Raw genomic sequence first — 13,357 nt, 5'->3', positions numbered from 1 at the left:
AATTTTAACTGACACAAGATCAGCACTTAAAGTCGGAAAGGACCTCTCGGAGCCCTTTAATACCGAACGAGGATTCAGATAAGGTGGCAGTTTGTCGTGTAGCCTTTTTAACATCTTGCTGGAAAAGGTCATACGAGAGGCAAAAAGTGAACAGAAATGGCATTCTGTACATCAAACAACACATGTTAATCGACTGCGCCGATAACATCGACATAATGGGTCGAACATTGAGAGCGGTAACAGCCACCTTTGAACAAATTGAGAAGGAGTCTGCCAAACTGGGTCTGGCAGTAAACGGCGAGAAGACCAAGCTGATGGTATCAACGCGCAAGATGTCCAGTAGACTCGAACCAACTGTGGAACTTGAGAACTACAGCTTCGAGGTAGACAAAGATTTTATATACCTTGGTATCGCCATAAACAAAACGAATGACATCTGCTTTGAAATTCGGAGAAGGATAGTGATGGTCAACCGATGCTACTATGGTCTGAGCAAACAACTTAAAAGCAAGGCCACCTGCCGCCAGACCAAACCAAACACTCTACAAGACGCTGATACTACCTGTGCTGTTATATGGATCTGAAGCATGGGTACTTCGCAAGCAGATGAGACAGCTCTTGGAGTGTTTGAGAGAAAAATTCTCCGAAAGATCTATGGGCCGATCTGCGTTGACGGTGAATATCGCCGTCGAATAAACCATGAGTTGTACCAGCTATTCTCGGACATCGACATTGTTAGACGTATTGAGCTGCAGCGACTACGTTGGCTAGGTCATGTTGTGAGAATGGATAAAGATGCCCCAGCCTAGAAGGCATATAAAAGTGAATCAGCTGATGGTTCACGCAGAAGGGGAAGGCCATGAATACGATGGGAAGATCAAGTCTAAGGCAACATTGTCGTAAATGGTCTCTCAAATTGGAAAAACTGCGCAAAAGACCGACTCACCTGGTAATCTTTTCTAAGCTCGGCTTATGGAACGAAAGTTCTGTTACAAGTCAGCCTAAGTAAGTAAAAAATATTCTTTTAGAAATCCCCGCCTTTTATAGGTCTCTAAAAATATTCTTTTGGAAATCCCCGCCTTTTATAGGTCTCTAAAAATATTCTTTTAGAAATCCACGCCTTTTATAGGTCTCTAAAAATATTCTTTTAGAAATCCACGCCTTTTATAGGTCTCTAAAAATATTCTTTTAGAAATCCACGCCTTCTATAGATCCCTGAAAACTATTCTTTTAAAAATCAACAATTTTTGTAGGTCCCTCAAAAAATCTTCTTTTAAACATCTACGCCTCCTATAAGTCCCTGAAAAATATCCTCTTAAAAATTCACGCCTTTTCTAGGTCCCTAAAAAATATTCTTTAAAATATCCACGCCTTTTCTAGGTCCCTAAAAAATATTCTCAAAAAAGTTATTTTAAAAATCCATTTAAAAAAAATAAGTCCCTCAAAAAAGTTATTTTAAAAATCCACGCCTCCTGTAAGTCCCTCAAAAAAGTTATTTTAAAAATCCACGCCTCCTGTAAGTCCCTCAAAAAAGTTATTTTAAAAATCCACGCCTCCTGTAAGTCCCTCAAAAAAGTTATTTTAAAAATCCACGCCTCCTGTAAGTCCCTCAAAAAAGTTATTTTAAAAATCCACGCCTCCTGTAAGTCCCTCAAAAAAGTTATTTTAAAAATCCACGCCTCCTGTAAGTCCCTCAAAAAAGTTATTTTAAAAATCCACGCCTCCTGTAAGTCCCTCAAAAAAGTTATTTTAAAAATCCACGCCTCCTGTAAGTCCCTCAAAAAAGTTATTTTAAAAATCCACGCCTCCTGTAAGTCCCTCAAAAAAGTTATTTTAAAAATCCACGCCTCCTGTAAGTCCCTCAAAAAAGTTATTTTAAAAATCCACGCCTCCTGTAAGTCCCTCAAAAAAGTTATTTTAAAAATCCACGCCTCCTGTAAGTCCCTCAAAAAAGTTATTTTAAAAATCCACGCCTCCTGTAAGTCCCTCAAAAAAGTTATTTTAAAAATCCACGCCTCCTGTAAGTCCCTCAAAAAAGTTATTTTAAAAATCCACGCCTCCTGTAAGTCCCTCAAAAAAGTTATTTTAAAAATCCACGCCTCCTGTAAGTCCCTCAAAAAAGTTATTTTAAAAATCCACGCCTCCTATAAGTCCCTCAAAAAAGTTATTTTAAAAATCCACGCCTCCTATAAGTCCCTCAAAAATCCACGCCTCCTATAAGTCCCTCAAAAAAGTTATTTTAAAAATCCACGCCTCCTATAAGTCCCTCAAAAATCCACGCCTCCTATAAGTCCCTCAAAAAAGTTATTTTAAAAATCCACGCCTCCTATAAGTCCCTCAAAAAAGTTATTTTAAAAATCCACGCCTCCTATAAGTCCCTCAAAAAAGTTATTTTAAAAATCCACGCCTCCTATAAGTCCCTCAAAAATCCACGCCTCCTATAAGTCCCTCAAAAAAGTTATTTTAAAAATCCACGCCTCCTATAAGTCCCTCAAAAATCCACGCCTCCTATAAGTCCCTCAAAAAAGTTATTTTAAAAATCCACGCCTCCTATAAGTCCCTCAAAAAAGTTATTTTAAAAATCCACGCCTCCTATAAGTCCCTCAAAAATCCACGCCTCCTATAAGTCCCTCAAAAAAGTTATTTTAAAAATCCACGCCTCCTATAAGTCCCTCAAAAAAGTTATTTTAAAAATCCACGCCTCCTATAAGTCCCTCAAAAAAGTTATTTTAAAAATCCACGCCTCCTATAAGTCCCTCAAAAATCCACGCCTCCTATAAGTCCCTCAAAAAAGTTATTTTAAAAATCCACGCCTCCTATAAGTCCCTCAAAAATCCACGCCTCCTATAAGTCCCTCAAAAAAGTTATTTTAAAAATCCACGCCTCCTATAAGTCCCTCAAAAATCCACGCCTCCTATAAGTCCCTCAAAAAAGTTATTTTAAAAATCCACGCCTCCTATAAGTCCCTCAAAAAAGTTATTTTAAAAATCCACGCCTCCTATAAGTCCCTCAAAAATAAAAATCCACGCCTCCTATAAGTCCCTCAAAAAAGTTATTTTAAAAATCCACGCCTCCTATAAGTCCCTCAAAAAAGTTATTTTAAAAATCCACGCCTCCTATAAGTCCCTCAAAAATCCACGCCTCCTATAAGTCCCTCAAAAAAGTTATTTTAAAAATCCACGCCTCCTATAAGTCCCTCAAAAAAGTTATTTTAAAAATCCACGCCTCCTATAAGTCCCTCAAAAAAGTTATTTTAAAAATCCACGCCTCTTATAAGTCCCTCAAAAAAGTTATTTTAAAAATCCACGCCTCCTATAAGTCCCTCAAAAAAGTTATTTTAAAAATCCACGCCTCCTATAAGTCCCTCAAAAAAGTTATTTTAAAAATCCACGCCTCCTATAAGTTTTAAAAATCCACGCCTCCTATAAGTCCCTCAAAAAAGTTATTTTAAAAATCCACGCCTCCACGTTATTTTAAAACTCCACGCCTCCTACAAGTCCCTCAAAAAAGTTATTTTAAAACTCCACGCCTCCTATAAGTCCCTCAAAAAAGTTATTTTCAAACTCCACGCCTCCTACAAGTCCCTCAAAAAAGTTATTTTAAAAATCCACGCCTCTTATAAGTCCCTCAAAAAAGTTATTTTAAAAATCCACGCCTCCTATAAGTCCCTCAAAAAAGTTATTTTAAAAATCCACGCCTCCTATAAGTCCATCAAAAAAGTTATTTTAAAAATCCACGCCTCCTATAAGTCCCTCAAAAAAGTTATTTTAAAAGTCCACGCCTCCTATAAGTCCCTCAAAAAAGTTATTTTAAAAATCCACGCCTCCTATAAGTCCCTCAAAAAAGTTATTTTAAAAATCCACGCCTCCTATAAGTCCCTCAAAAAAGTTATTTTAAAAATCCACGCCTCTTATAAGTCCCTCAAAAAAGTTATTTTAAAAATCCACGCCTCCTATAAGTCCCTCAAAAAAGTTATTTTAAAAATCCACGCCTCCTATAAGTCCCTCAAAAAAGTTATTTTAAAAATCCACGCCTCCTATAAGTTTTAAAAATCCACGCCTCCTATAAGTCCCTCAAAAAAGTTATTTTAAAAATCCACGCCTCCACGTTATTTTAAAACTCCACGCCTCCTACAAGTCCCTCAAAAAAGTTATTTTAAAACTCCACGCCTCCTATAAGTCCCTCAAAAAAGTTATTTTCAAACTCCACGCCTCCTACAAGTCCCTCAAAAAAGTTATTTTAAAACTCCACGCCTCCTATAAGACCCTCAAAAAAGTTATTTTAAAAATCCACGCCTCCTATAAGTCCCTGAAAAATATTCTTTAAAAAATCCACGCCTCTTATATGTCCCTGAAAAATATTCTTTAATAAATCCACGCCTCCTATAAGACATTTAAAAATACTCTCGCCTCCTATAAGTCCCTGAAAATATTATTTTAACTTTTTTAAATCCACACTTCTTTAAAGGAGTCCTTGTCAATGTTTTTCATTGGCATTTGTTGTTATATAGTTTATTGTACCTAAAAAGGCCTCCATTTAGGGCCCACATTCACCTTCACCCTTTCATAATTAATTTATTTAATAAATTTGCAAAATTATTTTTATTCGAATGATTGAAGCGAATTGACATCCATTTGATAATAAGAAATTAAAATAAAGACACCGAAGGCACCATTGTTGCTCTAGTCTGGTCGCAGTGACACTTCGAAATGTAAACAAATATCAAAGTAGCAATTGGGTCCATCTTTAAAGGGGACAGAATCCTGAGCAGTTTAGCGCCATCGATTTGAATTTCAAATTGAAGCCCTCAGGCTAATATCATTTGAAGGTCTCTAGGAAATTTTTCTGGTGCGGTTTTCAACCCCTCAGCTTGTAATCGTATCGCAGTCGTTTTTAATGAACTTCGCAAAAAGATAATAAAATAATTCATAATCAGACCATGGCCTTCGACAAATACTGAATGCCATAAAAAAATATTATTACACGTTTTACCTGATTATGACGGTCTGGAAAGAAGAACGACAACGACGCCGAAATGCATTTGTGGGGAAGTAATAATTTTATGAGGGGGGCTGGGAGGGAAATGTAAGTTAACAGAACAAATAATGATAAACTGGTTAATTTCGTATTAACGCAATATCATTATTTGAATTACGTTATATTTGAAATAAATTACATGCAGACACACACACAGAGACTTACATCTGTTTACAAACAAAAATAAAAAACCCCATGGTCTATAAAATAAAATTCCCCAAGAAGTGATACCTGGGGCGTTTGCCGCTTGATTGGCAGGTGTATAAACGACGTTTTTAGTTTCTAGCCATATTTGTATGCAGATTATTTTTGTAATTAACTATTGGAACTTGTATGGGTGATCTAGAACCTGAACTGTTTAAAAAAAATTACATGGCTGTTTAAAAAATTATATTTGTTGCAAAACTGGTGAAGATTTCATAATACAAACATAATACCGAAGTATGGAAATGTGATTTTGGATTTGTGGGAGAAGATCAAGAAATAAAATAGACCTATATATAACTTCCATCACATATCCACTTAATACCCAGTATGAATAGGAAAATGTTAATGTTACTTATGCCACACCTTTTATAGGTCCCTAAGAATATATTCTTTTAAAAATCCACGCCTTTTATGGGCCCCTTTTAAAAATACACGCCTTTTATAGGTCCCTTAAAAAATTTTTAAAAATCCACGCCTTTTATAGGTCCCCTAAGAAAATATTCTTTTAAAAATCCACGCCTTTTATAGGTCCCCTAAGAAAATATTCTTTTAAAAATCCACGCCTTTTATAGGTCTTTGAGAAAATATTCTTTTAAAAATCCACGCCTTTTATAGGTCTTTGAGAAAATATTCTTTTAAAAATCCACGCCTTTTATAGGTCCCTTAGAAAATATTCTTTTAAAAATCTTTTAACCAGTAAGGAAAGCGCCTTTTATAGGTCTTTGGGTATATTCAACAGATGAATCATAACAGACCTTTTTGAAGGACCATTAACATGAAAATGGATCCATAAACATGTCATTCTGTAAAAACACTAAAGTTTTCATTTGGTAGATATAGGGTTGCTTCTTACAATGGGACAAAATTATATAAAGCAATCTAAAGGAAATGTATTATAGTAACTACAGTTTATAGTCTTGTGTGGAAATCGGACAAACTTCTTTTGCAAATTTACACACACTTTTATAAAAAATATATAGGAGATATCTAATATCTGAACTTTTAAAAATTAACACACATAATTCTAGACCTTATTCATTACGCAATACCAAATTTCGAAATATATATAGGGACTTTGGTGCAACATTTACATTAAATCGCCAAAATTATATATGGTCTATATCTAATATTCTTTTTCAGTAAACTAAACACACATCATTCTAGACGTAATTCATTACGATATGCCAAATTTCGTGCAAATCGATATATAGGGACTTTGGCGCACCATTTACATAAAATCGGACGAAACTATATATGGGAGCTATATCCAAATCTGGACCGATTTTCTCAAAACTTGGCAGACATCACTCTAGGCTCAACTCAATACGTTATGCCGAATTTCTTGCAAATCGAAATATATATATAGGGATTTTGGTGCACCATTTACATGAAATTATATATATATCCTCCATTTTCACATAAACTTGGCAGACATATATTAATGATTAGGCTGTACCAAATTTCGTGCAAATCATCGAAATATATAGCATTTCCACCATTTACATGAAATCGTATATATATATATCTATCTGGTAAATATTCTCGAAACTTGGCAGACACCACTCGAGGCTTAATTCAGTACGTTATGCAAAATTTCGTGCAAATCGAAAGATATATAGAGACTTTGGGGCACTATTTACATGAAATCGGACGAAACTATATATGGGAGCTATATCTAAATCTTGACCGATTTTCACGAAACTTGGCAGACATCATTCTAGACCTAATTCATTATGCTGTACCAAATTTCGTGCAAATCGAAAGATATATAGGGACCGTTTACATTAACGCCTTTTACAGGTCTTTGGGAAAAATATTTTTTCGGGTAGCCTCCATATAAGGGTAGCCCCCAATTTTCGGTATTTTGGGTTTCTTGAGCGAGTTTTTCAACCGAATTCACTGAAATTTGGTACATTGGGTTCTTATTGAGTACTAAATGTCTACACAAAAAATTATAAATATAGGTCCACTTTTTCTGGAAGCTCCCGTATATTGGTACCTCCTAATTTTCAAGTATTTTTGGGATTTTGGTCGTATTTTTCCACCGAATTGTCTGTAATTTAGTATTTTATGTTCTTAATAGGTTCCGAATATCGCCACAAAAAATTATGAACATAGGTCAATTTTTTCGGGTAGCCCCCATATAAGGTTACCAGTCACTTTTCGGTATTTTGGGGTTCTTGAGTGCGTTTTTCAACCGAATTCACTGAAATTTGGTACATTGGGTTCTTATTGAGTACTAAATGTCTACACAAAAAATTATAAATATAGGTTCAATTTTTCTGGAAGCCCCCATATAATGGTACCTCCTAATTTTCAGTATTTTGGGGATTTTGGTCGTATTTTTCCACCGAATTGTCTGTAATTTAGTATTTTGAGTTCGGTATTTTAAGGTTCTTGAACGCATTTTTCAACCGAATTCGCTGAAATTTGGTATATTGGGTTCTTATTGGGTACCAAATATCTCCACTAAAAATTATAAATATAAGTCCAATTTTTCTGGTAGCCCCTATATAAAGGTACCCCCTAAATGTCTGTATTTTAAGGTTCTTGAGTGCATTTTTCAACCGAATTCACTGAAATTTGGTATTTTGTAGCCGTATATGGTAACAAATCTCCCTACCAAAAATTATTAATTGTCAACCACATTTAGGTGTAGTCCCCATATAACCCCATTTTTTATATTAAAATAATTCCGCGTTTGTTGTAATCATTTCACCTGCGAAAGATATCGAGATAAAAAACGATTCGATAATGAACTGTAGCCCGCATTTAGGCGTAGCCGTAGCCCCTTTGTGGGATGTACCAGAAGACATGGACCGATATTCCCCAAAATTCGGACTTGAAATAAGTTTGGAAGACATAATAAGATGGGATGAAACCAAAATTTTCTGAAACGGATTTGGTCCAAAGAAACATGGGATCTAGAACCAATATTTCGATAAGGCACATTTTCACCGTGTGAAAGTGTATACACACTAATTAGCCATAAGGCTGAGGGTATAATTTTCTATTAAAAATTGTTGTTTACATTATTGTTTACATAATCGGTTTGGAGAAATGTCGGTATAGGTCCATTTTTTGGTATGTTCCCTATATTTTCATTTCAAGTTTCAAGCTTTTTCACTTGTTTATACTATTTTTTATTTTGTTTTCCAAATCCTCCAACAATTTTCTAGATTGATCGGTAACGTCATTAGTCTATTTTTTTTCTCACACCTTCATTCAATTGGATTCACAGACTTGTTTGTTTTTTAGTAGCTATTATGAAATATGTTAATAAATATTAATAATAAAAATATATTCTCAGCTAGTTACACACAGTTTGTAACTAAAAAATCAAGTTTAAGGAAATCTAGAAGTCTAGAATAAATTCGAAATCTGCATTTTGTTACAGAATTGCATTACGAACTAATTAGTATTTTACAATAGCAACAAATCAGGTGTTGATTAGATGCAATATTGTTATACCCTACACGTTAAAGAAATGGGAATTGATTTGTCAGGCCAGGGAGTCTATATAAGCGCGTTGATGCCATGTCAGGGAGTTGAGGCCAGATCAGGAAGTATATATAGAAGATTTGAGGCCAGACCTGGAAGTCTATATAGACGATTTGAGGTCAGGCCAGGGAGTCTATATAGACGAATTGATGCCAGGCCAGGTGGTCTATATAGACGAGTTGATGCCACGCCAGGGAGTCAATACATAGACCAGGACAGGGAGTCTATATAGACGAGTTGTCCCAGGCAAGGGATTCAATATACACGAGTTGAGGCCAGGCCAGGGAGTCTATATAGATTAACACCACTGGTTGCCCATTAAAGCATACTTTTATTTAAATATAAATGTCGTTACCGTTAAGTTGTTTATGAAAACATCACTTGTCTCACTTGTCTCTATGTAAAACAAAAAAGCAAACAATATTGAGAATTTTTTTGCAACAACAAAAGCAAGTGCCAGCCGTAATAAATTATGTTAATTTAAGAAGCTAATAATAATTATGAATAAATTATTTAAATTAAAATAAAAACACTCAATATTACCTCACAGCGTGGTAATTCTCCCACAACCAATAGCTACTGCATTAATTTTCCATTCGTTTTCACAACCAAGCAATGTGTAATTGTGGTTGGTATTATTCCATAAATGGATTTTCAATTCAATTAAACTGGAAATTCTTACCAATATTATTTGTTGCTTATTATTGCTTTTGCTATCTTATTTATCATTTTATATTTATCCATTAATAAATACAAATTTTATTGTTTTACCACCACTTCTTAAAGGAATATTCCCCATTTTCTACCTCTTTTGACCACCCCCCAGCTAAAGGATGGCTCACGAATACAAGCGGAAATTGAAAAAAAAGTGTTATTGTCGCTGCTATCGTGTAACAGCCAGTTAATTCCGCTAAATAAACGTTACGTTAGTTTGCCGGTTAAACTGTTTACCCATCAAATATTTAATTAGTCTCCGAGAACTTTAGTGTTAATTAACCCATTGTTTAATGGTTATGTTTAATGGATTTATTAGAGCGGGTTTTTATGATGGGCATTAAATACGACAAATAAAGGGTAATCATTTTAAACCTCATTTCTCCAACAAGGTGCCAGACGAGAAGACGAAAAAGTCTTCTATAGGTAGAAGAGTCTTTATAGACACATTGGATTGACTTCAACCGATCCGTGTCTATATTGACTCCCTGGCCTGTCATCAGCTCGTCTATATAGACTCCCTGGCCTGTCATCAGCTCGTCTATATAGACTCCCTGGCCTGTCATCAGCTCGTCTATATAGACTCTCTGGCCTGGCATCAGCTCGTCTATATGCACTCCCTGGCCTGGTATCAGTTCGTCTATATAGACTCCATGCCTGGCATCAGCTCATCTATATAAACTCCCTGGCCTGACAGCAGCTCGTCGTCTATGTAGACTCCCTGGCCTGACAGCAGCTCGTCGTCTATGTAGACTCCCTGGCCTGACAGCAACTCGTCGTCTATGTAGACTGCTGGGCTGACAGCAGCTCGTCTATATAGACTCCCTGGCATGACAGCAGATCGTCTATACACTGATAGAAAAATGGCATTTCAAATTTAAGCCGAATACACTCAGTTTTTACTAAAATCGTACTTACAAAATTAAGAAAAATTCGTACTTAGTTATTCTTAAAATAAGTACAAATTTGGATAGTTTTATAAATTCAAGTACGGAAATTATTGGAATAAGTATTAATTTCTTGACTTACGTAAAAAATTCGCATATTAAGTTAAGATTTGTATTTAATTCAAGAAAAAATTTCTAATAATGAAAAGTAAGTCATATATAACTTGAATTAGAAAGGAACTTCTTAAAACAAGCTTTGAGAGAAAAACAATGAGTACATAACAAATTTACTCTCTCAGATACTAATGAAAAGTAAGCGGAATATCACTTGAAATAAGAAGAACATTCTTATAACAAGCCTTGAGAGAGGAAAATGATGGAATACAAAAAAATCTCTCGGCTGCATTTTTTTCTTAGTTGCGTTTGTTCATTTCTAGCTTTGATGCAGAACATTGTGGAAAAGCAGTATTAGTTCGATTTGCGCGTGCCAGTAGACTGTTGGTAGAATTGATTGTTTTCCTGTGTGCCAAAAAATGAGTGAAAGTGTTTTTTCAAATGTGAAAGAGACGACTCCTGTCTGCGCAAATTACTCCAGGAGTTTCAATTGGAATCAGTCTTTGATTATTTGAAAGGTGATTATAACAAAGATGGCGAAAAAAATAAAATATATATTTTGAAGTGTTTATAAAAGTGTGCGCCTGTGTTTTTTTTTATACATATGTAATATTTTATTCCAAATATATTGACTATTACATTTTAATAACGGTATATTTCCGAAAAATTCTTATGAAAATGTACATAAAGCTCAACAACGCCTGTTTGCTTTCGCAAACTGTTTGTATAAAATATATATGTGTATACACATAAACACCTATTTGGTATACACATATTACCATGCAACAAAAGGGCGATCTTCAAAACGATAAGATAAGCGCAAAATTTCTTAGATCAAGAATATACTTCTTGCATTTCTAACGCGCATATATTTTAAGTATTACAAATTCTTAACGTAAGTGCAACACACTTAATCTAAGTGGAGAGAGCGAGTTGAAAGCAAACCAAAATGTCTCTGTTATTGTCTGTTGCATTGTGTATTTTTTGGAAGGAGAGAGAGTGTTGAAGCAAATCCAAATTTTATGCTCCATTCCGTTCTCATTGAATTTATTCGTATTCCTGGTCGTCGCTTACTATGTTTTTCAGTTTTGAGTTGTGAAATACCGTTAGTCATGTAGTGTTTTTTTTGTGTATTCATTATTTTTGTGTTATGTAGCAAAATGCATTGATAGTTCTAAAGAATTTTGTTGCTATCGTTATTTGTCGTTGCGCTTTACATTAGTTGTGTTTTATATTATTCTTCAATTACAATATTTCCATATTATCTTTATGGTTTAACAATAACTTTATATCCTTATTTATTTAGCTGCTCAAGTGCGGTATAGAAGTTTGCAATACATGCAAACAGAAGATATAAAAGAAGCAATACCTCCTCTTGGTCTTCGAATAGAATTTCGAGAAAAACTTTTCAATAGCAGGTAATAAAATGTAATGAATATACGATTTGGCGAATTAAATTGATTTTTTAATATTATTTTATAGTTTGGTATCGATGACGAAACAATTTCTGTGCAATCCAAAGTCGACAGGAAAAGAGTTCCATGGGAAACTGCTGATTTGGTAAGCATTAAATTAAATAATTATTTGCAAAAAATTAGCAATTATTTAACATAGTCTTCATTCCAGTCTCATTTGATAAATTTACCACCATAGATTTTATATTTCGTATTATCTTTTCAGATCCAAATTGATTTCGAACTTTTGTATCCAGGCAAGAGTCATTTGTTGTTTTCCAAGTGGCAAAATTTCAAAGGAAAAATTCTGCCATATCACGAAAGAAACGTCACCAAGTGAAGGACACACAACAACTAGGTAAACATGAGGAGTTTTTTGTATTATATAGATTTAAAAATGATTTTTCATTTATTTTTTGTATTACTTTAAAATTTCTCTTAAAAATCAAATAAACTATATTTTACGTAAATCAACCATTGTTTTATTTCATATCAAACGCGCGAAAACAGCTTAAATTCAGCTCGAAAAACTCAATTTAAATTACCTTCGCACTGGCATTTCTTAAATCAATTTTATTTTTGAATTAGAACAAGTGAGAGTTTGGCTTAAATCAAGTTTGGAAATATATTTTTTTATCATTTCAATCTGTGGTACTCTCAATTTAATCTTTTAATCAGGAACAAAATTCTTGAAACAAGAATATTGTGAGATATTTCTGATTTATAGAATGCTCAAATCAAGGCCACGTTGCGCTTGAATCAAGTTTTATTAAGCATTAAATCAATCCTAGCGATCTTTTACCAAGTATATTTCGTACTTAGATCGAAACTAAAATTAACTTAAGTCAATTCCAGTTTTCTTAAATCAAGGCTCTTCTGAGCTTAAAGCAAACACAATCCGGCACAAATGGTGCTAAAATTAAGAAATCCGCACTAGAAAAAACCGTACTTAAATCAAGTTTTTTCATCTTGGTATAAGAAAAACCGCACTTACCGTACTTTTGACACCGCCCCGGCTTCATTTAAGTACGGAATACTCAATTTTTTTATCAGTGTATAGACTCCCTGGCATGATAGCAGCTCGTCTATATAGACTCCCTGGCCTGACAGCAGCTCTTCTATATAGACTCCCTGGCCTGACAGCAGCTCTTCTATATAGACTCCCTGGCCTGCAATCAGCTCGTCGTCTATATAGACTCCCTGGCCTGCAATCAGCTCGTCGTCTATATAGACTCCCTGGCCTGCAATCAGCTCGTCGTCTATATAGACTCCCTGACCTGACAGCAGCTCGTCTGGCCTGACAGCAGCTCGTCTATATAGACTCCCTGGCCTGACAGCAGCTCGTCGTCTATATAGACTCCCTGGCCTGACAGCAGCTCGTCGTCTATATAGACTCCCTGGCCTGACAGCAGCTCGTCTATATAGACTCCCTGGCCTGACAGC

Source organism: Musca vetustissima, unplaced genomic scaffold (assembly GCF_032173495.1).
Source record: "Musca vetustissima isolate MV318-11 ecotype Yass unplaced genomic scaffold, APGP_CSIRO_Mvet_v1 utg67810, whole genome shotgun sequence".
NCBI classification, from domain to species: Eukaryota; Metazoa; Arthropoda; class Insecta; order Diptera; family Muscidae; genus Musca; species Musca vetustissima.
Note: the sequence above shows the minus strand (reverse complement) of the source record.